General features: G+C 46.2%; 1 protein-coding gene across 8 annotated transcripts in view; it reads right to left on the reverse strand.

Annotated features, from left to right (window-relative positions):
- ZNF532 (zinc finger protein 532) overlaps nucleotides 1-24,076 on the reverse strand; it is a 129,260-nt gene extending 105,184 nt beyond the window's left edge. For 2 of the 8 annotated variants that reach the window (XM_023218334.2, XM_023218330.3), the window contains exons 1-3: nucleotides 23,878-24,076; nucleotides 22,240-22,321; nucleotides 22,046-22,155 (exon numbers count right to left, since the gene is read on the reverse strand). The gene's annotated coding sequence lies outside the window, so the exon portion shown is untranslated. Of the gene's footprint in view, nucleotides 1-22,045; nucleotides 22,156-22,239; nucleotides 23,004-23,394 lie in introns of those variants that run through there. The other 6 variants (XM_023218336.3, XM_023218329.2, XM_023218332.2 and 3 more) reach the window with 6 other exon arrangements.

Raw genomic sequence — 24,076 nt, forward strand, 5'->3', positions numbered from 1 at the left:
AAAAAAAAAAAAAAAAAAAAAAAAAAAAAAAAAAAAATAATAAAGATAAATAAATAAAGTAAAATTCATAGAAAGCCTCAGGATGTCACCACAGATCCTGACTCCCAGCTTTAAAAGGCTATGAAATGGGATAAGGGAAATTGTAGTCGTATTTTGAGCTTTTACTCTAACTTCCAACATTTTTTTTTTTTTTTTTGAGACATTGTCTCGACCCAGGCTGGAGTGCAATGATGGATTTCAGCTCACTGCAACCTCCGCCTCCAGGGTTCAAGTGATTCTCCTGCCTCAGCCTCCCGAGTGGCTGGGATTACAGGCGCCTGCCACCATGCCCAGCTAAATTTTGTATTTTTGTAGAAATGGGGTTTCACCGGCCAGGCGCGGTGGCTCAAGCCTGTAATCCCAGCACTTTGGGAGACCGAGACGGGCGGATCACGAGGTCAGGAGATCGAGACCATCCTGGCTAACACGGTGAAACCCCGTCTCTACTAAAAAATACAAAAAACTAGCCGGGCGAGGTGGCGGGCGCCTGTAGTCCCAACTACTCGGGAGGCTGAGGCAGGAGAATGGCGTAAACCCGGGAGGCAGAGCTTGCAGTGAGCAGAGATCCGGCCACTGCACTCCAGCCTGGGCGACAGAGCGAAACTCCATCTCAAAAATAATAATAATAAAAAAAAAAAGAAATAGGGTTTCACCATGTTGGCCAGGCTGGTCTCGATCTACTGACCTAAAGTAATCCACCCGCCCCGGCCTCCCAAAGTGCTGGGATTACAGGCAGGAGTCACATGCCTGGTCCCAACCGTATTCTTACAACTCTAAAAAGAATTTTTTTTTTTCAAAATTCATCCACGTAAGTGTAGGTCTGCATTTTCAGAATCTCATATGTGCACAAAAGGAAGAAGGTGGAAATTTAAATTTCCTACAAACTTTGAAGGTCATAATGTATGTCTGTAAAGGAAGATACTAATAAATTTCCTAAAATCATCAATCCTGGCAATTCTGTCGAAGGCACTTTTGTACAAGCTCTGTTTTCCACTGGATATACATTCTTTTAACTAAAAAAAAAACAAACCACCACCTGAGTGCGGTGGCTCATGCCTGTAATCCCAGCACTTTGGGAGGCCAAAGTGGGCAGATCACCTGAGGCCAGGAGTTCGAGACCAGCATGACCAACAGGGAGAAACTCCGCCTCTACTAAAAATACAAAAATTAGCCAGGCGTGGTGGCGCATGCCTGCAATCCCAGCTACTCAGGGGGCTGAGGCAAAAGAATTGCTTGAACCCAGGAGGCGGAGGCTGTGGTGAGCCAAGATCGTGCCATTGAACTCCAGCCTAGGCAACAAGAGTGAAACTCTATCTCAAAAAAAAAAAAAAAAATACCCTTGTATTGGTAGCTTACTGATTAATCAGTGAGTTTATAGAAATACTGAAAGGGTCTAGGCTAAACCTGTCACTTTTAATAAACTTCAGGAAAATCCATGATAGCTTCTGCTTGAAATGGGTTATTCAAATAGCTTCACAATGAGAAAACAAGAAAAAATTTATACATGTATTTAGTGTTTAGGTAGACACAAACTGCCTTTTTTTCCCCTCAATGAAGCATGTTTGATGAATTTTAATATTTCAAAACTAAGAAGTTACTTATTTGTGTGAATACTAGTAACAAGGGATTCCTGGTTTAGGAGTAAAACTCATACCAACTTTAGAAGCATTCCTTTGTCATTCTGTGAGTACTAGTAGCATCTCTAAAAACTGTAGCTTCTAAGTATTGATTTCCTACATTAGAAATTATGATTTGAGTATAGAAAAAGAATAACTTAAAAGTAATTTTCCTTTGTCACCTGAATAAGCCTTCTACATTTTTGTGCATAAGTCCTAAATCCTGCACAGAAGCTACTGTCCCTGAAATGCTCTGAACCATCAGTAATAATTGCTGCTGCTTCTCATTTATTTTGTCAATTTAAAAATTTTTTTTTGAGACGGAGTCTCACTTTGTCAACCAGGCTAGCGTGCAGTGGCACAATCTTGGCTCACTGCAAACTCCACCTCTCAGGTTCAAGCGATTCTCCTGCCTCAGCCCTCCAAGTAGCTGGGATTACAAGAGCGCACCAGCACACCCAGATAATTTTTGTATTTTTTAGTAAAGATGGGGTTTCACCATATTGGCCAGGCTGGTCTCAAACTCCTGACCTCAGATGATCTGCCCACTTAGGCCCCCCAAACTGCTGGGATTACAGGCGTAAATCACTGAGCCTGGCCAAATTTTTACATTTTAAGCACTAAATTTAAAATATTAATATTTGCAAACACTTTTTGAGACTTCCAGCATTAGAAAACATGGAAGAGAAAACTAGTAGCTGAAGGTAATGTACTTCTCTGGGGATTTCACGGGCCCACAAGGCTGACTGGCTTGCTTCCCTTAACAGAGGTCTTTCTTTTGGAATTTTCACCCCCTGAAGTTTTCAAGTATTGTTCTTACTACAAGGCTTGAAGTCAGTGGCTCTCCACTGGGGCGACCTATTACCAATTGTATTTAGCAACGTCCAGAGACATTGCGTTGTTGTGACTTGGGGGAGGAGGCATGCTATTGGCATATAGTGGGTAGAGGCCAAGAATGCTGCTAAACATCCTAAGACACACAGGACAGCCCTCCCCACAACCAAGAATTACCCAGCCCCAAATGCTAATGGTGCTGAGGTAAAAAAAAAAAAAAAAAAAACAACTCTGCTTTATGTGAGCAGGGACGCCTTCCCTGTATCACCCTATGCTCCTCCCACCAATATTTAATCCTACTGGAATTATAATAAACCTGCTTGCTTCCGTCATCCATGCCAGAGCCATGTCCTAGTATAGAGACAGTAGCAATTCCTTGCTCCAGCCAACCCTGACCTTGGCCCTCTCCCATCAATTGAGGGGGTAGACAAACAGGCTCCCTGCGCAGGTATCACAGCTGTTCTCATCCTCCAAAATGATGCCACTGGCTAATCAGAAAACAATTCTCACTAGATACCAAATTCACTTAAAACACTTTTGGAATTCTGAAACACAGTCCTTTCATCTAAAAAATATGTCCGAGAGCACCCCCCCCAGTGATCACTCACAGAATGCCCACCGCCGTTGATATTAAAAAATCAATTCATGGCCGGGCGCAGTGGCTCACGGCTGTAGTCCCAGCATTTTGGGAGGCTGAGGCAGGTGGATCACCCGAGGTCGGGAGTTCAAGAGCAGTCTAACCAACATGGAGAAACCCTGTCTCTACTAAAAATACAAAATTAGCTGGGGTGGTGGCGCATGACTGTAATCCCAGCTACTCGGGAGGCTGAGGCAGGAGAACAGCTTGAACCCAGGAGACAGAGGTTGCAGTGAAGCAAGATCACCCACTGCACTTTAGCCTGGGCAACAAGAGCAAAACTCGTCTCAAAAAATATATTAAAAAATAAAATACAATAAGAATCAATTCATTTAAAAGTCCTCTTCCTGGAGTAGACAGAAAACAGGAAAAAAACACAGAGAAAGAAAATTCATTGCATCAGTATAGCAATCATTATGTTATATTGCGAAGCGGATGGATGAAACCCTCTGAGTCTTCCTCACAAAGCCCTCTCTGTTTTCATTAATTTCATCAAAGACACCAACAGCTTGGAAGAATATTTACCCAGGAACGTTCCTCCTGTTACTAAACTTTCCACCCAAGAAAGGGGAAGAAGGATTTCTACAGTCTAGGAATTTGAGAAATGCTAGATTAAATACACATACACAGCCAGGCGCGGTGGCCCAAGCCTGTAATCCCAGCACTTTGGGAGGCCGAGACGGGCGGATCATGAGGTGAGGAGATTGAGACTATCCTGGCTAAGATGGTGAAACCCCGTCTCTACTAAAAAATACAAAAAACTAGCCGGGCGACGTGGCAGGCGCCTGTAGTCCCAGCTACACGGGAGGCTGAGGCAGGAGAATGGCGTGAACCCGGGAGGCAGAGCTTGCAGTGAGCTGAGATCCGGCCACTGCACTCCAGCCCGGGCGACAGAGCCAGACACCGTCTCAAAAAAAAAAAAAAAAAATACACACACACACACACACACACACAGCCTGATTTCTTTTCTCAAGGCTTCTCAGAACTTTCCAGAGCTAACATGAACCTCCAATGTGAATCTTCAAAGTGGGGATCTGGGGCTTTAGCATTACCCAAGCTTCTCTGATGCTAGAATCTTTCAGGATGAGGTATCTTTGGGACAAACGTGGAGCCGGGTTGAAGAAATTACTGTCTTTGGAGACTGGGGATGGTGTCTCACACCTCTAATCACGACACTTTAAGAGGTCGAGATGGGAGGATCACTTGAGGTCAGGAGTTTGAGACCAGCCTGAGCAATGAAGCAAGACACCACCTCTACAAAAAATAAAAATAATAATTAGCCAGGAATGGTGTTGCACGCCTGCAGTCTCAGCTACTTGGGAGGTTGAGACAGGAGGACTGCTTGAGCCTACAGGTTCAAGGCTGCCATGAGCAGAGATCACATCACTGCACTCTAGTCTAGGAAACAGAGCAAGACCCTGCCTCTTAAAAATATATTCTCGGCCGGGCGCAGTGGCTCACGCTTGTAATCTCAGCATTTTGGGAGGTCAGGAGATCAAGACCATCCTGGCTAACACGGTGAAATCCCGTCTCTACTAAGAATACAAAAAAATTAGCCAGGCGAGGTGGCGGGCGCCTGTAGTCCCAGCTACTCGGAAGGCTGAGGCAGGAGAATGGAGTGAACCTGGGAGGTGGAGCTTGCAATGAGCCGAGATCGCGCCACTGCACTCCAGCCTGGGCAACAGAGCAAGACTCCGTCTCAAAAAAACAAAACAAAACAAAACAACAACAACAAAAGTTATCTTTAGGAACTGGTTTTAGGAAACAGGCATGCATCCTACAGTTATCATGTGAGGGAGGTGCTTCCAGCCCATTTTCCTGACAACTCTAACTCCATGCGTTTCTTGGCAGTACTTCCTCTCCAGACACACCTCTGCATCAACCCAAGATGACTTAAGGAAAGAACAAGTTAACGAATCTCCAAATATGGAGGGAGAGCAAGAATGAAGAAGTATTTCTAAAGAGACTCCGCCTAAAGTTTCATGTCATAGAAATGATTATAAAAACTTTGTTCCCAGCTTCCGCAACATGGTGAAACTCCGTCTCTACTAAAAACAGAAAAATCAGCCAGACATGGCAGCGTGCACCTAATAGTCCCAAGCTACACGGGAGACTGAGGTGGGAGGATCACCTGAGCCCGGGAGGCAGAGGTTGCAGTAAAATGAGATTGCACCACTGTACCCTAGCCTGGGCGACAGAGCAAGACCCTGTCTCGAAAAATAAAAAATAAAAAACCTTGTTTGATGGTTTTAGAAGTATTTCCAAAAAGAAGCTACTTGTATTGTAAAATGCACACAAGTAGGCACACGCATATACTGTAAAGGAAGAACAATTAATAAAAGCAGCACAAGATCTCTTAATGTTTGTGGACTTCGAGTAGCCACAGCCACATCAGTCTCCTGAAGCAAGAAATACCTCATGGCTCTTGAGAACAGGAGAAATACTGGTTGACCTAGAAGCAATGGCTTTGAACCTCAAAGATATTTGAGCCTGCCACCAATTAGCTATAAAAATGACACCTATAAACCACAGGACACTATAGGTGATTAAAAGCATAGGCTTTGTAGTAAGACAAACTGAGGTGAGCTTTGCCTTTTAGAAGTTAGAAAATTCTAACGAAGTGACTGCCATAGGTGATAACAAGATAGATGTCCTTAAAATTTACAAAAACCACATGCAATATGATAAATAGCATCCTCAACTTACGTGCCCCTTGCAGATATACAAACCAGCCAGGTCTTTTAAGAAGTAAAACAGGCTCAGTGCAGTGGCTCACGCATGTAATCCCAGCATTTTGGGAGGCCAAGGCAGGATCAACTGAGGTCAGGAGTTCAAGACCAGCCTGGACAACATGGTGAAACCCCGTCGTCTCTACTAAAAATACAAAAAAGTTAGCCAGGCATAGTGGCAGGCGCCTGTGATCCCAGATACCCGGGAGGCTGAGGCAGGAGAATCACTTGAACTCAGGAGGCAGAGGCTACAGTGAGCCAAGATCACGCCATTGCACTCCAGCCCAGGTGACAGAGCGAGACTCTGTCTCAAAAAAAAGAAAAAAAAAAAAAGCAAAACAGATGCAGAACAGATTTTTCCTATCCTCAGTGACCTGAAATTAGACCACTGTGTAACCAAAGACGTTATAGCTCAATGTGAAACTCCAACTGAAGTCAGTAATATCTTAACACTCAAGATTAAAAGAGGAGAATTTTTTTTTAATTCTGAGCCCTCTAAATCAAAAGCAGTAAAGCCTAATCACAGTATAACATCAAGTGCTAAACTATGTGCTTATTAATCTTTTCCAAAATTAACATTGGCCAGATAAACCAGACTTGCATTTTGCCAGATATATACCTCTGAGGGGCCCCAAACACACACACACACACACACACACACACGCCTATGAGAGGGCTCAAATATACATCTATGTACCCATAAAATACCCTGAACTTCAGATTTGCACAATTCCACCAGTCATTTGGCCAAATTTCCTACCTTCAGTGTCTCAGTCCAATACATTACTCAGACAACCAGCATTTGCTATGCATTTATGGAGCTAATACTGCAAGCTAGACATACTGTTTTGATGATTTCTGAGTAAACAGAAAACAGAAAAAAGATTCACTTTCCACACTCAAAAGAGCTCATCCACTCTGGCAATTGTATTAAAGAATGGTAAAGGTTGTAGACTTCAGGGTCAGAAAGACCCAGGTACAAATGCCAACTCCAACTTAGCCTTAGCATATCCATTAACCTCTCTCAGCCTCAAGTTCCTCAGGAATAAAGTGAGATGGTAAGATGACCCACTTTTCAGCATTGCTCTGAGGCCTAACGACTTAGGTCTCAAAAATGGCTCCAAATAAACAGTTTCCTTAGCTGCATTTTACCAAGGTGACCAAGTCACCCATTAGCTCATCTTCATTGCAACTCTTGCTTTTCATCATGTCTTAGCAAACAAATGTCTATTGAGTCAGACAGCTATGCTCAGTGGCCTCTGCACACACTTTCTTCTCCTGCTAACTAAGTGTTCCCGCCATTCCCTCTCTGGATCACCTTTTTGTCCAACTCCGTCCCTCTCTTTTTTCACACTTCCACCAAAACACCTTTTTCAGAACCTCTGTTTGGATCCAATCCTTCCCTTTTTTGTATTCATCCTGTCCTTGCACCTAGAATCCACATAAGCATGTCAGAAAACAGTGTTAAAAGTTAAGGACACAAATCCAATTCACTTACTGGTAAGTTCTTTTCTCACAATAATGAATTAAGGCAAAGCTACAAACTACACCCCCAAAACAGTACAGTCAGGTAACAACTCTGTGCTCAAGGCTGTAAGGGGAAGAGATGAAAGATGGAATGAACTAAGGAAAATCCATCTCTACCACTGAAGAAATAATCATTGGCCAACAGTGTTGTTTTTATATATGAACAAGAGTACACGCGATAGACAAAGGCAGCTGCCAACAGCCGGGCGTGGTGGCTCACACCTGTAATCCCAGCGCTTTGGGAGGCCGAGCCAGGTGGATCACAATGTCAGGAGTTCAAGACCAGCCTGGCCAACATCGTGAAACCCTGTCTCCACTAAATATACAAAAAAACTAGCCGGGTGTGGTAGTAAGTGCCTGTAATCTCAGCTATTTGGGAGGCTGAGGCAGGAGAATCCAGGAGGCAGAGGTTGCAGTGAGCTGAGACTGCGCCACTGCACTCCAGCCTGGGCAACAGAGCAAGACTCCATCTCAAAAAACTAAAAAAGGCAGCCACCACTTGCATTGCCTTTTTGCCGCCAGCTTGTTACACTTACCTCATAAACATGCATAGCTCATTTCTCATTGACTTTACTCATTTACTTAATTGTTTTGCCAATGTCTGAACAACGATTTTTTTTCTCACAATGACATTCTCTAGGAAGCATCACATTTTAAAATGAGGAATGCCTTGGCCAGACACAGGACACGCTAATGTATCAGATTTGCCTTTATGGCTCCTACTATAGCAGGCCCCGCCGGGCGTGTCTCACAAGCCCACTGGCCACCTTCACTGAAGGTTACTGTCGCCTATTTAGGGTTAAGAACAAGAACAACCTTTCCCTCCACAGCTGATTAGACCAGGTCCAGTGAGATTTTTGGCCTTGAGAACTGCAAGTAGGACAGAGGACTACAGGTGATGTCCACTAGTATTTTAAATGAGGACATGGAGATGCAGGGGCTATGGAACAGCATTGTTTGGCCATGTGTATAGGAAAGAATTCTACTAAGGGGGAAGCAAAAGAGACAACCAAGGGCATGTGGTCCTCAAAAGAATGCCGAGTAAGCTTAGTGCAAGATGACGCTTGAGTTCCTGATGTCAAGTCCTCCTGACAGATGCTAACCCTGGGCCTCAGAATGAGCTGCCTTTCTTACTGCATAGCTTGATCATGTCCTACAAATCGTGCAAACTCTAAACAATCTAGTCTTTCGGAGCCTTCTCGTATGAATTTTGCCAGGAAAGGAGCTACTGCCTCTCCCAATGCACACTCCTCACCTCAGCCACCTGGGCCACGGGGCCCTCAGTCACCACTCCACATGAAGGCTGGGTGAAGTTGGTTCTGCTTCAGGCTGCAGTTATCCAGTAATCACTGGAACTGGTAGCTCATATGGTCTTCATTCATTCACCAACTCACTCACTCATTCCATGGTCCTTCAGAGGGCCTCTCCTGTCAGCACCACGATCACAGATCTCTCGGACCGCCAACTCCTGCCATCCTCCACTTGCACACAGCTATCTGTCCTGCATCTGTATGCGTTCCTGTCCTTGCCTGTTTCACTGGACTTGTGCCCATAATCTTTGGCCTTCCGATGTCCTAGGAAGGTCTACCTGCCCAGTGTTTTTTTTTTTTTTTTTTTTTTTTTTTGAGATGGAGTCTTGCTGTGTCACCCAGGCTGGAGTGCAGTGGCTCAATCTCGGCTCACTGCAACTTCTACCTCCCAGGTTCAGGCAATTCTCCTGACTCAGCCTCCCGAGTAGCTGGGAATACAGATGCACACCACCACACCTAGCTATTTTTTGTAGTTTTAGTAGAGACTGGGTTTCACCATGTTGGCCAGGCTGGTCTCGAACTCCTGACCTCTATTGATCTGCCCACCTCAGCCTCCCAAAGTGCTGGGATTACAGGCGTGAGCCACCGTGCCCAGCCAACCTGCCCAGTCTCTGACTCGTACCCTGACTCTTGGCATGCCATGGCAACATTCTGCCCTAGCTACATTCTGAACTCACCCCCTACTGTAACTAACTTCCATAATTACACTTCCTTCCTCTAGGACTGGCCCCACAGCCTTGACCATCCTTAGGACACACCCAGCCTTGTCCCTATTCTTCCAAACCCCACTCCACTCCCCTTCCAACAATCTGTGATTCCATAAGGGCCACACTCACAGGCTCAGAGCAGCTACTGTCACCATGCCAGGCACAGGATTCTGCATAGCACAGGGAGCTGACGGACTTAGCCAACAATTAATAAATCCAATTCAATGTGCCAGGTTCATATAACACAGAACTCTCAGTGCCCAGATGTCCAATAAGATCTAAATTTCAACTAGAATGTCTGTGAAATGGCAGACTCTTGTAGAGAGATGGGGAAAGTAACTGAACTCATGCAACAGACATCGTTTTATTGCTACAGCTGATTTAATCAATGTGCCTTCCCAAAGTAAAATAAACCCACTAAGTAAAATTTTCCAGTTTCTCACCTAAGAGTTTAAACACGTAATACAATGAACTCCTTCCTGCAACTCAATCTCCTGTTTGGTCCAGGTCCCAAGGCAACCTTCCCCAGGACAGCTCCACCCAAGGACCCAATGGTGGGTCTCCATCACATGCTGGAGAGGTGATGTGACTAGCTATTTTCCAATACTGCTACACGCAGTGGCTCTTCTAACCCCCATTCTAAGGAAAACTCCCAAGTCACCTCTATTCCTCATCAGGCAAAGGGGCAGAAACGGTGGCAGGCTAACTGCCTTTAGTCCGCATCTCTCACTGGATACTGAATCCCTGAACCAAACATGACACAGTCACTTTTCTGCTTTTTTTTTGAGACAAGGTCTCACTGTCGCCTAGTCTGGAATGCAGTAGTGTGATCCCAGCTCACTGCAGCCTCTAACTCCTGGGTTCAAGTGATCCTCTTGCCTCAGTCACCTAAGTAGCTAGGACTACAGGTGCATACCACCACAGCCAGCTAATTTTATTTCTTGTAGAGACGGGTCTCACCATGTTGCCCAGGCTGGTCTCAAACTCCTGGCCTCAAGTGATCTTCCCACCTCAGCCTCAGCCTCCCAAAGTGCTGGGATGACAGGCATGAGCCATTGCACTAGGCCCAAAGTCACTTGTCTGCTGATCTAAGGCCTGACAGTCTTCATGAAATCATAACAGGCACCTCTGCCTCATCTCCTGGATGTAATCACAATATTGAAATTATCTTCCATCTTATCAGACTACAAGTGTCAAAGGGATCACAATATCAAAGGTGGAGTAATGCAGGAACATAGGAAGAGGAATAAACCCAGGATCCAGTCAGATCTTGAGTACTCAGAAATTAGCATTCATGCCAGAACTGGGCATCTGTGATCAAAAAAACAGTTCTGGCCCCCATGTCTGCTCACTGCTAGCACCACATGCCAAGCTAGAGGGTAAGCCCCTGTGGTGTCAGGGAAAGCCTGGAGAATCCGATCACTTTGGAAGCAGAGAGGAAGCAGGTCCGAGACCAAGGGAGGAGCAGAGAGCCTTGCTACTCAGAGCGTGACAGGCCATGAACCAGCAGGGTCAACAGCACCAGGAGGCTACTCAGAAATGCAGAGTCTTGGGCTCATCCCAGCCCTACTAAAACATTATCTGTATTTTAACAAGATCCCCAAGTGATTTGTATGCAAACTAAAGTGTGAGAAGTACACTCTAGACAACAAGGGCTCCTGAGAGGTACAGAACACCAGCAGCAAGCCAGAGCTTTTACACGCAAAAGACGCACAAAGTGGTGGAAAACAGAAAAGAACTTCAAAGCTGGCCAGACCCTGGTTCAAATCTAGGGTCGATCACCCACTAGTGGAGCATTCTTCAGCTGGTCACTGAAGCTCTGGGTCTCCACAGGGATGTGAAGTATAACCTTACAGGGGATAGTAAGTGTAAGGCATCCAGCACACAGCAAACCTGTGAGAAACACTGGTTCCCTTTCCATAATGAAGCAAACACCAACCCCGCGTGGCTGTGCAGACCCGTGATGGAGACAGGTGAATTAGGAACACCTGAGAGAGAAAAAGGGGCCAAACTAGCACTATCTTTGTCAACAGAAGGAGAGACTAAAAGTTATCAACAAATGTGAATGCTGCAGGGCACAGAGAAATTTCATTGCTAAATTTATTTAAACGTCCACCCACCATTCCAGAACAGCATTGCCCAAGGGAAGTGTAATGAAAGCCACGTATCTAGTTTTACATTTTCTAGCAGTCATATTTTAAAAACAGGAAAAAAATGACCGGGCACAGTGGCTTATGCCCATAATCCCAACACTTTGGGAGGCCGAGTGGGAAAGATCACTAGAGTCTAGAAGTTTGAGACCAGCCTGGGCAACACAGCACGACACTCATCGCTAGGAAAAAAAATTTTAATTTTTTGAAAAGGAGAAAAAAAGAGGGGAAGAAGGTGAAATAGCCAAAATGTTATGAATTCAATGTGTAATCAATATAAAAAACTAACAAGATATTTTGGTTTTTTGCCATTATGTCCTCAAAACCTGATATGTATCTTATACTTACAGCTTATTTCAACTAGGATTTGCCGTATTTCAAGCACTTAGTAGTCATCTTATGTGGCTAGTGCTACCATACCACTGAACAGAGTAGTTCCAGAAATAAAATAATTACTCACAGATCCTTCTCCACTCACCCTTCTATCACCCCCAAATCCCAGTGTGCAGAATAAAAGTATCTAGGCATTGTCAAACAAACGTGGGAAGTGCAGTGCCGGGGGAAAGGGTCAGAATATAGGCTTTTGCTAACCTGGCATATTTTCACAATCAAGTTTTGCTTTGAACTTTGGTCAACGCAAATTGCACCCACAGACAATGAACCTAAAGTACAGTCACTCAATGGAAAATTTTTCCAGGAGCAAAAAAAAGTTCAAGTACTAGATTATAAATACAAAATTCAAGCCGGACGCAGTGGCTCACACCTGTAATCCCAGCACTTTGGGAGGTCAAGGAAGGTGGATCGCCTGAGGTCGGAGTTCAAAACCAGCCTGACCAATATGGCGAAACCCCATCTCTACTAAAAATACAAAAATCAGTTGGGCATGGTGGCGGGCGCCTGTAATCCCAGCTACTCAGGAGGCTGAGGCAGGAGAATCGCCTGAACCTGGAAGGCAGGGGTTGCAGCGAGCCAAGATCGTGCCATTACACTCCAGCCTGTGCAACAAGAGCGAAACTCTGTCTCAAAAAAATATATAAAGGCCGGGCGCGGTGGCTCAAGCCTGTAATCCCAGCACTTTGGGAAGCCGAGATGGGCAGATCACGAGGTCAGGAGATCGAGACCATCCTGGCTAACACAGTGAAACCCCGTCTCTACTAAAAAATACAAAAAACTAGCCGGGCGAGGTGGCGGGCGCCTGTAGTCCCAGCTACTCGGGAGGCTGAGGCAAGAGAATGGCGGGAACCCGGGAGGCAGAGCTTGTAGTAAGCCGAGATCCAGCCACTGCACTCCAGCCTGGGCGACAGAGCGAAACTCTGTCTCAAAAAACAATATATATATATATAATAAAATATAAATAAATACAAAATTCAGACAAGATTCTCAAACCACAAATGAAAGTAGAGCCAAGTAGGAACAAATACACTACCCTTGTGCCTACATTTCACCCACTTTTAACCAGATACAGGGCAGCTGTAACTGAAGACCTAGAGACAAGGAGGGAGACACACAGTCTGTTTTCATGGTGAAAAACAAATTTACTTGCCAATGAGGTAAGGCAGGACAGGAGACAATACCCTCCAAGAAAGAAAAAAAAAAGTGCTGGAACTAAGGCTACTCTCCCAAAACAGAGACCAAAGACCACAAAACAACAGCTAAGATTGTAGGAAGGACTTACCACACATATTTTGCTAAACACTTTATATGCATTTAATCCTCCCAACAACCAACTCTCAGGAAGCGTATGGTTTAGAATTTATGTAACCTGTTCAAGGTCCTGCAGCTAGTAAGTGGCAAAACACAGGTTTATATCATTGACATTTAGGCAATCAGGTTTTTATCATTGAGAGCCAGGCAAAGGCAAATGAAAATCTCCATGGCCTGGCCGGGCGCAGAGGCTCACACCTGTAATCCCAGCACTTTGGGAGGCCAAGGCGGGGGCGGGGGGGAATCACCTGAGGTGGGGAGTTCGAGACCAGCCTGGCCAACATGGAGGACCCCCCCACCCCACCCCCCTGATCTCTACTAAAAATGCAAAATTAGCCGGGCGCGGTGTCAGGCGCCTGTAATCCCAGCTACTCAGGAGGCTGAGGCAGGAGAATCGCTTGAACCCGGGAGACGGAGGTTGCAGTGAGCCAAGATCACACCATCGCACTGCAGGCTGGGTGACAAGGGTGAGACTCCATCTCAAAAAAGAAACAAAAGAAAATCTCAATGGCCTTCATCACCCAAATTTCACTAGAACACAAAGCAAAATCAGTTTTCAAATTACCTCTCCCATTCTTGCTAGGTTAAATCAGCAAAACCAGCCAGGTGGTGGCTCACACCTGTAATCCCAGCACTTTAGGAGGCTGAGGTGGGTGGATCACCTGAAGTCAGGAGATCCAAACATGGTGTTACCCCATCTCTACTACAATTACAAAAAATTAGCCAGGCATGGTGGCAGGTGCCTGTAATCCCAGCTACTTTCGGGAGGGCTGAAGCAGGAGAACTGCTTGAACCCAGGAGGCAGAGGTTGCAGTGAGCCGAGACTGTACCACTGTACTCTAGCATGGGTGACAGAGCAAGACTTCATCTCAGAAAAAAAAAAAAAAAAAAATCAGCAAAACCATTAAAGACCAGCTTCTCAACAAGTACCTGGGTAAAGCTTAATCAACTCGTGTTTTCAGGTTCACATAAAGATTATAAATAGAAGGTGGATTAAATACCATCAAAACAAAAGATAGCTGGGCACAGTAACTCACGCCTCTGATCCCAGCACTTTGGGAGGTCAAGGAAGGCAGATTAACTCGAGCCCCGGTGTTTGAGACCAGCCTGGGCAACATACAGAGATCTCGTCTCTACAAAAAATGAACAAAATTAGCCAGGCATGGTGGCACATGCCTGTAATCCCAGCTACTCAGGAGGCTGAGGCAGGAGAATCGCTTGAACCCGGGAGGCGGAGGTTGCAGTGAACCGAGATCACGCCACTGCACTCCAGCCTGGGTGACAGGGCAAAACTCGGTCTCAAAAAAAAAAAAACAAAGATAAATTTTGGAAGGCAGAGAGAAGGTAATGATGAACTCTGTCTTGGGCTAGGACTATAGTGCTGGGTTCCAGTTCTAAACCTGCTATCGGCTACCTGATAGCCCTACCCTGCAACGTGGGCTCCCTGTAGAAAATGAGATAACTACAAATGTGTGAAGTACTTCCAGCTATGGCGTCCTTTACAATAGAGGGCTTTGAATTTTCCAACCTTACTAGATTTTTCAATGATCTAATTCTTACTATTCAAATCCCTAGAAAGAATTTGTTCCTCACAAAAGAAAAATGATAAAATCAATACCCATTACTAGCCCCGGGAGTCAGCCTTGGGGAAAGGAAGAGTTTGTGTCCCAAAATGCAAAGGCTGATGGTAAGAAAACAGTTCAAGAACCACAACACCCTGATTCTATCTTTAGGTCTCCATGGATCACTCAAGATGTCTAAAAGCTCTAATTATGTAAAGCTGTAATAATAACTGACTGAAAACAGAAGAATACAAAATCTGCATTTGGGGTCCCTGAAGACCATCCTTAAAGAGTGATCCTTCGTAAGGAGTATGTGAGACAGCTAAAAAAGCCGCTCTGCGTCTAAAAATTACTTATTTCAGTCTCCAGATTTAAATAGAATTTGCTCTCCCTCATTATAAAACAGCCAGAATTTAGAACTTCCTGCTGTAGAAGATGATTCAAAGAATTCTTTAAACTGTGTTTATTTATTGTTGGAACAAAAGATTCTTCTCGGCACCACTTTCAATTTGCTTTGATTTTCTCAGCCTTTTCAAATACATAAAACAAATACATCTTTCTAGCCCTTCTCCCTTCTAATCTGTATCCTCACCCCAGTACCCAATAAAATAAGTCTTTTCAACATGCTATTTCTAGAGCTGTCTCTGGTGCAAATACAGATGCTCTGCTCTCTGTGCTGACTACAATCAGGAAAATCTGGCTAAATACAAAGGCCCTGAGTGTATCTCAAACTTCTTCACTGCATATTCTCACTCTGGCAGTCATCAGCTATCACCTCCAACGTGAACGGCGTCAGTGTCTTTGCCGTTTAGCACCTGCTGTGCCCTCTCTGGGCACCTCCTGGCCTCCACACCCTGAAATAGCTTCCATGCTCACCCCTCAGTCCACCAACTGTGCTCCCCAAGGCAAAACAGCACAGTGAGAAGGAGCATGTTTCAAATCCCGTTTCCACTTCCACTTACGAGCTGGGAGGGTCTCTGTCTGTTTCCCCACTGGTACCACAGGGATAAGCATGTACAGCTCCTCTCATCATTTCGGTATCAAATGAGGTAACGTAACAGTTGGTGCGGTGGTGCATGCCTGTGCCAAGTGCCAAGTGCCAGCTACTTGGCTACTTGGGAGGCCGAAGCAGGAGGATCCCTTGAGCCCAGGAGCTCAAGTCCAGCTAGTTTGAGTTCAATCTGGGCAACATAGCAGGATGCCATCTCTAAGAAAAGGTTTAAAAATCATTAAAAAAAAAAAAATGGGATAACAGACATAAAGTGCCACTACCTACTGCAGCATCTGCAGGTTTTAGCTACTGGTATCATTTTCTACCTTCCTGGGAATCTTCTGCCCTCCAACTTGCTAAAGCATACGTTCTAAGTTCTTCAGCCACCCTTGCCGCTTCTTTTATGGTTTTTACTACATAAGCCATTTTCTTAGGGGACCCAAACCCAGCCCCTTTTAAAACACCTTTCTTCTATCCTCTCTGCTATATGCTCAGTACTACCGATCTTGACCTCCAGCCCAAGCAACCCTCCTAAATTCCAGGCTCACAGAGCCGGAGGCAACTGGAGCCCAAAACTGAACTCACTGTATCAAGTCCCTCCACCTCCACTCTTCCAAATCTATTCTGCCTTCGGAATTTGCTATCTCAAAGACAGGAACACCCAGTCTCCAAGCAACCCCCAGACAGCCACCTGAGAGGCAGCCTTACTCCTCCAATCAGGGACTACCTGGCCCCCTGAAGCAGCCCCCACCTACCACTCCATCCCCACAAACAACACCTGGGATGAAAGGCCCTCATCCTTTCTCTCCTGGATTGCTGGTTCCCTCTTTGGTCTCCCTACCTCCAGCCTGTTACAGCCTCTATTCCATCCACCATGGGGCTGCCACAGGACCTTTGTAACGAAAGGTCTGTCTTTCCTGCCTACACAGAAGTCCACCCTCAAGGGACTGCACCAAAAGGCCTCATCAGGTGGCCCTCAACTGCCTTCCAGCTCCATCCCCTGGCACGCCCACACCCCACTCAAAACACCAAGCTCTCCCCAGGCCTTTCCACATGTGCTGCATGGACTTACACGCTCTCCCAGGCTCTGCCTGCCTCACATACTCTTACTGGTCTTTCACAGCTCCTCTGTGGACGCTTGGCATGAGATGGCCTATTCACATTCCTATCATAGTTTCTGGGGGCTCCTTCCACTAGATTTTTCTCCCTGGGCCCCTTTTCCCTCTGCACTCCCCGTGCTTAGCACAATGCTCAGTGCTTAAACACTCAGTAAGTGTCTGTTAAATGGCAAGGCAATCCCCAGGTTAACACCATGTCTCACTTCTTGGGCTCCGCTCCCTCGTCTGTACCACCATTACCTTTGTCTGTTCTTCCCACTCCTGAAAGCTATTTTATCCTTTAAAAAAAAAAAAAAAACTTGGGCTGGGCATAGTGGCTCACGCCTGTAATCCCAGTACTTTGGGAGGCTGAGGCGAGCAGATCACAAGGTCAAGCGTTCGAGACCAGCCTAACCAACATGGTGAAACCCTGTCTCTACTAAAATTACAAAAATTTAGCCAGGCATGGTGGCGCTCACCTGTAATCCCAGCTACTGAGGAGGCTGAGGCAGGAGAATCGCTTGAACCTGGGAGACAGAGGTTGCAGTGAGCCGAGATCACGCCACTGAACTCCAGCCTGGGCAACAAAGCAAGATTCCACCTCAAAAACGAAAAAAAAAAAAAAAACAAATCTTCCAAACAAATCTTCCAAAATCTCCCCTCTTCACTGCTTTCACTGAATATTGCTTAAACATTTTTGGTTCCTAAAAACACATAAAAGCTGAAAAACTTCAAATATTATTAATAAAATGACAACAATACTTTGGCAGTCCATAAATCAAATTATAATTCAGAAGTTGTTTACACACAACTAAGATTTCAACAAAAATCTGTGGTATCACTTTCCAAAATTTCAATTCTATTATTGTTTTGTGTTTTATTGAACCTGAATGTAAAAATTAGACTGCCAAATGTTTCCGAAGAGATTAAAAATAATTGCTGCAGGAAATAAAGAATATTTTACCACTTGCAGTTTTTTGTTTCCACTTTTGGCTAATTCTGATTAGTTCAGGGTTATAAAGCATGTCATCCCATTAGAGAGTGTTCTATTATCGTGATCATCTCTCGTGTGTCTTCAGACAATGTTCACTATGATCTCTTTCTCCGGGAGTCTTAACTGCAGCTGTCAAGGCTAGATCTTTTTTTTTTTTTTTTTTTGAGACGGAGTCTCGCTCTGCCGCCCAGGCTGGAGTACAGTGGCCAGATCTCAGCTCACTGCAAGCTCTGCCTCCCGGGTTTACGCCCTTCTCCTGCCTCAGCCTCCCTAGTAGCTGGGACTACAGGCGCCCGCCATGTCGCCCGGCTAGTTTTTTGTATTTTTTAGTAGAGACGGGGTTTCACCGTGTTAGCCAGGATGGTCTCGATCTCCTGACCTCGTGATCCGCCCGTCTCGGCCTCCCAAAGTGCTGGGATTACAGGTTTGAGCCACCGCGCCCGGCCTAAGGCTAGATCTTTTTTGTGAGTTACAATGAGTTGAATTTCTTTTCATTGAAACTTCTAACTCTTATGTATGTACCATATGATCCCAGCCATCCCAATTCTAAGAACAGTCACGCAATACAAACCAACGTTTTGGTCAACAATGGCCCCCATACACACAACGATCCCATAAGATTATAATACCATATTTTTCCCGTACCCTTTATATGTTTAGATTGGTCAGAAACACAAATAGTTACCATTGTGTTAAAACTGCCTACAGTATGCAGTACAGTAACATGCTGTATAGGTTTACAACGTAAGAGCAATGGGCTATGCCATATAGCCTAGGTATACAGTAGGCTATAGTAGGCTACACCATCTAGGTTTGTATAAGTACATTCTATGATGTTTGCACAATGACAGAACTGTCTAATGATACATTTCTCAGAATGTACCCCCGCATTAATTGACACGTGACTGCATTTAGCAAAAAAAGAAATAAAAACTTATGTTCACACAAAAACCTGTTCAAATGTTTACAGCAACAACTTTACTCACAATTGCCAAAAACTGGCAACAACCCTAATGTCCTTCACCCAGCAAATGAATACACTGTGGTACATCCATACAGCAGAATACTACTCAGCAATGACAAAGAACCAAGTATCGAAACACAGAGTAATATGGATGAATCTGAAACGCATCTCGCTATCTATCTGACATTCTGGGAAAGCCCAAGCTCTAGGAAGAGAGAACCATGTCCCTATAGTGGGACAGTGGATGCCAGGGGTAGGAGAGGCTGACTACAGAGGGGTGGCAAGAGGAAATGCTCTGGTGTGATCAGCCTGTTCTGCTTCGCCCGTGGTGGTGGATAAGCGACTCTATACATATGCCAAAACCCACAGAACTGTACACCACAGAGTAAATTTTACTGTACACAAATTTTAAATTTTTTTAAGTTAATTATTTAACCATGACTTGGTTAAAGATCAGCCCTAAAACAAAATGAACACAAAGGTGTGTGTTTCCATAATGTTTATCAAGTCAGTAGTTCTTGCTCCGATGGTCCTGGGATTAGGAGTCAATGATGGGGAATGAAGGAGTCAGTTCCCTTGTACTGGCAACCTCTGCTCCAGGTGTGAACAGCCAGTTGGCGTTCTACCAAGGATACAGTAAAGGTTGTTCAAAGCCAACTGGAGAGCGACTGTATTGCACAGCAAAGTCCAAGAGAACATTTCAAGATCAGAAATAAATGGGAGATGGGAGAACACAAACCCTAAAATTCTAACTCCTAGTCAAAGGCATCAGAAGATTCCACTGACAAGTTGGCAACCTCCTACCTAGACCTTCCTTCAAATGAGTCAAGGTGGGTGGGGGCAGGGAATCGCTGAGAGAAAAGAGCAGAAGAAAAAGAGAATGTGTGTGCTCCTGAACCAGGTTATGCTGAGAGTTCCAAACGCCCTGGCTCCAGTGTTCTTTAACATGGAAAAAATGACTCTGAATAGGCAAAGGATAAAAACAAGAAGGGTTCAACACCCAGTTACACTTTATTTCCAGTGTGCCCTCCTCAGCCAAACCCACACATTCCTGCTGCGGAGGGGATGGACCGGAGGGGATGGACCGTAGGTCATCCTTAGAGTCTGCTACAGGCACTGCTGACCAGGGGCTGGGTTCTGGGCTCCACAGTGACAGGAACTGCAGGCACCGGGTCCCCCCTGGCTCTCCCAGGAAGGAACATGCCCTAGCTCATCCTGCACACTCACATCCACATTCCCCAGGCCAGAAGACTATCCCCACTCCAGGGAGGCCTGGGCCTGCTACATTGTTATACCTCAGCATGAGATCAACACCTGAGACAAGCTCCAATCCAAGATGAGCTCATGACTCCCGCCCCAGAGAACCAGCTCTCCAACCCTCAGCAGCATTTGCAGCTGGAAAGACTGGTCTAAATGCAAAACAAATGCTATCTTCAGGCGACTTCAAGGGGGAGGGAGAGGAACAAAGCTAAAAACCACCAAGACAGAAAACCAGAACATTCCATGATATGCAATGCTCTATGAAGAGGTTTTTTTAAACATATTCGCAGTGTATAGCCGTGGCAAGGGGTTAGCTGTCAAAGTTAAACAAAAGTCACTGACTCTCAAAAGACAAGAATGAAGGACTAAATGATAAAACAGCTAATTAGTATTAAGCTAATTAAGGTTTATCATACTAGCCATCTGAGTTTTAGCTGCCATCAGAAACGCAGGAGCAGCACACCACGCAGCGTGGATTCGGATCTGCTTCGCAAGCATATTCCTGCCACACTCATCCACAGAACCTCTGGCAGTCAGAAATGATGGAGAATTGAAAACCAATTTTAGCACAGTGATTTGTAAAGAATTTTGTTCCATCATGTAAGCTATTTACTGGTATATCCGTCCGAGATTACATTTATCTCTATTAAATACTCCATAAAGTATCCTGAGCTAACCACGCACTCTTGTTTCCCTTTTGCCAGTTTTATCACACAGTGGATGTTCTGTAGCCAAATGAAAAACAGTTTAACAATAAAACCCTTGCATACTTGATGTCCTTCACTGCAGATATCCTGCCCACCAACTGCCAGCACACAACTTAACCAATTCCAGGATCCTCGGCATTGCTGAAAAGCCCCTATTCTGCTGAACACGGAGAGGAACAAAATGCCCACTTCGAAGGAGGGGAAAATTTTATTTTCAATCATGTCTTCTATGGGCTCCTCTTGACGGTACTTTTACCAAAAACCAACAGAAAGGCAGGACCAGTTCTATCTGTTGTTGAGATCACACTGGATCCCATTCTGGAGCTGCTGGTTTCCTGTTTGGGGAAGTTGCACTTCTTTTCACAAGGAACCCAAGGCAAAATGTTGAGTGTTCCCCTGTAAGCCCCCTCAGCCTTTGTTCTTCACTTTGCTAGTCTCCTTACTCCTTTCTTCTCTCCTCTCCACTCCAGCCTCTGGTTTTGGAGGGTGCATTAAAATCCCTGCTCAAACCTAACTGCAATCTTTAAAGGTATCAGACATTTTCTACCACCCATTCCAGTACAGCTTCGAGTTAACAGGCATCTTTTCACAGATGAAGCCAGACTACCTGGCTTCCTCCTGGTATTGCATTAGTATTCCACATTAAACATATGCCACAAAGAATCCAATGGCGAACTCACCGTCAACAGCCCCCAAAATCAATAAAAGACATTCCACCACTTGACTCGGAGTGAAAAACCTTTCAGGTTAACACAAGAGAGCAAGGTAAAAGAAAGGTGATGAATGAACAAAAGGCAAATCTACCTTCAGACTCCTCAAATCCTAAAAAGGTGGCTAGGCTGCCTCGATTTGGTGAAGCCCTTCCTTTTCTTATAATCATCGAGAAAATGCCACATGTGTACTGCTTTCCTCTTATGCAAAACAGCACATTCTCCACAAGGCCCTGACGCCTACCATTCTCCACAGTCGCTTCCTTCCAGGCCTGACTCTCCCAATTGCCCAGACACATGCGATTTAATGAAGGCATTCAGATTTCGCCTTGATCGCAATACCATCATAAAGTCACTCTAATCCCATTAAACTGGGATAACATTAAGAGCATTTCTTCTCCACTCTGAACCCAATTTTATCTCCTGGGTAGCAATCCACGGTCCATCTGTGTCTAAATGGATCTGCAAATAAATATTTAAATTCATGCTCAAAACAGCATATCTCACCTTGTGAACCTTGACCTTTTGGAAAGACTTTAGACCAATGTTCAGTTACTGTCACACGGCTGCATTCTCAGCAAATAGGAAAGGGTTAAAAGCAGCCCCAGTCAACAGGCCTACAAGGAAAAAAAAGACAGCATGTATGGCTAACAGCATCACTGGAATGCATTTATGCTCATTTCCTAGAACAATATTGTTACCTTTTGGCCTTCATAATAGTCAGAAGCATCCCCAACACCCTTTAGTAGCTTCTAAAAGAAAAAGCACAAAACAGAACATACCCTGAAAGAGAAAAAAAGCATGCAAAGTAGCATTCTCCAGCAACAAACAAACTACCATTACAAACCCCTCAGTTCACTTTGGTTTTGTTTTGTTAAAAACACCGAGAAAGAGAGAGAGAGACTGCATCAACCAAGTGTCCCCACCCTAGCAAGGCACATTTTTTTTCTCTAATAAGGGTCATAAATCTCAGCTCCTTGTCCATCCCTTAAGCAAAAGAAAAAGGCAGGAAAAGCCCAAGTAATCTCAGACCCTGCAAACCTGCACCTTTTTTTCCATCTTCTCTACCCAGAATCTTTTAGGGCTCCATTAGTCACGTACCAGTGCTGTGTGGTGTCTAAGTGTGCATTCACATACTGTGTAGGGATGGTACCTTCCTGCAAGCTCCTCTGCTTTTGGCTGCCATGAAGGGAGGAAGCTGCTATCCTACTGTAGTAGCTCAGTGACTGCATTGTGTTCAGGAGCTGATCTGCCTCAAACCAGTTTCAGCCGGTTCTGGTCACCCTACATAAAAAAGCTATGGCAACCCTCGCTGAGTTGCCAACAAGTCCCTGAAAATCATCAGCACAGGGGGGATCTCGCTGGGGGTTGCTCTTCCCTCTTAGGTCTTCCTGAGGAGGGGAAGGTCATCGTGTGTCCCCCCCACCCCACGAGCACACAGCCTTGGAAATGCTCACCTCGCAAGCACCCCAGAGCCCCTCAGGGCCCATCCCCCCTCCCCTCCACCCCACAGCCCACCGCAGACACTGTTTCCCCCTCCTTCTCCTTCCCCCACTTACCTCCCACAACCTGGCTCAGATCTTTGTGTACGTGTGTGTCAGTGTGTGCTCTCTGTGTTGGTGGCTGACAAAGAGCCCCCAAGAAAGCGAGCTATGTGTGTCTGCTCACACGGGATGCGTCGGCTGCAGAGCCGGCCTGGCCTCCTAGCACAGTGGTGCTGGCTTGTTGACCAGGCTCCTCTCTGCTGTCACCCCCACCCCACCCAGCCCCCTCCTCCCTTCCGTCCCTCTCCTCTCTCTCCCAGCCCTGTCACCACCACCAGCAGCCCCCCAGTCTCCTCCTCCTCCTCCTCCAACCTTCTCTTCTTTCAAGCACCTGGGGGGAGAAGTCCAAATCCCTTCACCTCGGGGGAAGAAAACTGGGGCTGTCTGGGGAGGGGGCGGGGGGCGAAGGCAGGGCCAGTGGGAGAGGGGGCACGGAGGCCTCTGGAAACGCATCTGTGCCCGGCCGGCGCCGGCGGGGGGAGTAGGAGAGCCGCGCTCACGTGGCCCCCCTCTCGGAACCTGCGGGGCCTAGCCCGGGCAGCTCCTCCTCGGCCCCCCAAGCCAGCTGGCGGGGCGCGAAGGCCGGCTGTCCCCAAGGCCAGGGTGGGACAGGCCACTGCGGGCAGGCCCAGGGGCCTGAGCCTCACGCGCTCACCCCGCCGCAGGAGTGGGCACGAGGGGCCGCGCCCCGCCTCTGCCCGGCGCCCACCCGCGCCCCTGCGTCCGGCGGCCCTGCGCCCCTCGCTCGCCCTGGCCGCCCCCCGCCGCCCCGCACCCCCAGAGGCGCACACCCACCCCCTTCCCGGGGTTGGCCTTCGCGGCGGTCAAGCCTGGGCGTCTGGGCCGCAGCTCGGATGACCTTTGTTCAGCGCGGCGCCGCCGGCGGCTGCTGCTGTGGCTGCTGCTGCTGTCGTCGGAGCGGCGGCGGCGGCGGCGGCGGCTTCCATGTTACGGGCGTGTCATCTGCGTTCCCGCTGCCGGGGTCTGTGTGTGC

The sequence above is a fragment of the Piliocolobus tephrosceles genome, chromosome 18, assembly GCF_002776525.5.
Source record: "Piliocolobus tephrosceles isolate RC106 chromosome 18, ASM277652v3, whole genome shotgun sequence".
NCBI classification, from domain to species: domain Eukaryota; kingdom Metazoa; phylum Chordata; class Mammalia; order Primates; family Cercopithecidae; genus Piliocolobus; species Piliocolobus tephrosceles.